This window comes from Nannospalax galili, unplaced genomic scaffold, assembly GCF_000622305.1.
Source record: "Nannospalax galili isolate Female #2095 unplaced genomic scaffold, S.galili_v1.0 scaffold18, whole genome shotgun sequence".
In the NCBI taxonomy this organism is placed as follows: Eukaryota; Metazoa; Chordata; class Mammalia; order Rodentia; family Spalacidae; genus Nannospalax; species Nannospalax galili.
Window position 1 is genome coordinate 6,273,706 of NW_008346548.1, and position 1,890 is coordinate 6,275,595.

A 1,890-nucleotide genomic window follows, 5' to 3' on the forward strand; every position below is an offset into this window, starting at 1 on the left:
AATTGGTTTATCTGGGCCAACTGTATGGTCTTAAACACCCAAAAGGAAAGTATAACCAAAGATTAAAGGGATCAATATAATTTTTAAAGAGTCCATGTGTATAGCTAAAGGCTACACAACAAGAAACAATGCCAGACAGGAGATGTCTTCCTTTGAGTTGTTGGCCAGGGTGGCCCAAGAGACTCCCAGACAGTAACCCAGGATAGAACTGGGAAGATGAACAGCAGACCCCAATCTTATCTAAAGGAATATTGGCAACTGATTGCTGCTAGATGAAAAGAGATGATATTCCTAAAACAAGGTACTCTAGATAGGCTGAGTAAATACAGTGGATGGACAAGCACTGGGGAATAGCTGGGGGCACAAAAAACACAGTGGACAGTAACAGGGATGACAGAGTATATGGGCTCCAGTGTCAGGGGGGAGGCTATGGGAGGGTGCCATTTGGGAAGTGGGTGCATAGATGAATAAGATTGTTTGAGATGTTCTGTATGAAATAAAAAAATCAACAAATAAAAAAATGAGTTATATTTGAGGAAGAAGCATAAAAATTTGCTTCATATTAATTAGTAGAGGTGAAAAATATTACCATTGAAATCTACCTGATGACTTTATATCCATGCTCAGGTAATCGACTGTGACTAGTAATAATCAGATACATAAAGATCAAAGATGCATGTGCAAACATCTAAGTGTTAGTAGCATTAAAAATGAGTTTTGTAGTAGTTCTTTATGTAAGAAACAGTATATTTTAAAATGAAATGGAGATCTTTTTTAAAGGTTAAAAATGCATCCAATTTTTTGTCTTACAGGGCTTATACTGAATTCAATGTTGTATAACTGTATTAATTCAATTTTGAACCTAAACATTTTCAGATACTTTTAAAAGAGATGCATCTTTGCTCTGGAAAATGTTATTGAATATGTTAATGCTGTAATGAAATGTTTATTTTAATCATGTGGTTATTAAATAAATAATTTTAAAAATAAATAAAATTTTAAAAATAAATAAAAAGAATAAATTCCTCTGTTTCCTTAACAAGCAGGCAACTGTGGTAGTTTGAATGAGAATGTCCCCCATAGGTTCCAAGGATTTGAACATTTCATCCCCAGTTGGTGACACTGTTTTGGGAAGTTTGGGGAGTTGTGGCCATGTCAGAGGAAGCACGACCACTGGGGGCAAGGTTTGAGAGTTCTTAAGCCTTGATGGATTTATAATTGCTCTCTGCTTCCTGTGCCGGCCTGAAGATGTGTGGTCTGAGCTTTCTGCTCTAGTAACCTCTGCTCTTATGCCTCCCCACCACGACAGACTCTTTCTTCTTTGGAACTGTAAGCTAAATAAACACTTCTTTTTCTAAGTTCCCTTGGTCATGGCGTTTTTTCACAGAACAGAAAAAGTAAATAATACTGCAACAAATCAGTCTCATAAAGAATATAACTGACATCATTGGTTATTAAGGAAATGTAAATCAAAGTCACAATGAGATAGCACCTCACATTCACTAGGATGACTATAGTCAAAAGGAGAAACAATAACAAGTATTGGTGAAAATATAAGGAAATTGGAGCCCTCTTATACTGGTGATGGGAATGCAAAGCAGTACAGCTGCCCTGGAAAACAGTTTAGCAGTTGCTCAAAAAACTAAACACTGTGTTATCATATGACTCAGCAATTTGATACCTAGGGTACTTACCCAAGAGAACCGCACAGACAAATGCTTAATTACTAATGCTCAGAGAAGCATTCATAACAACTGAAACAAGAAAAAACATCCTAAATGTTCACCAGTTGAGGAATGAATTTTTAAATATGATATACTGATGCATTATACTCACCCTTGAAAAGGAAGGACCCCTGTCACATGCTATAATATAAATGAATCTTGAGAG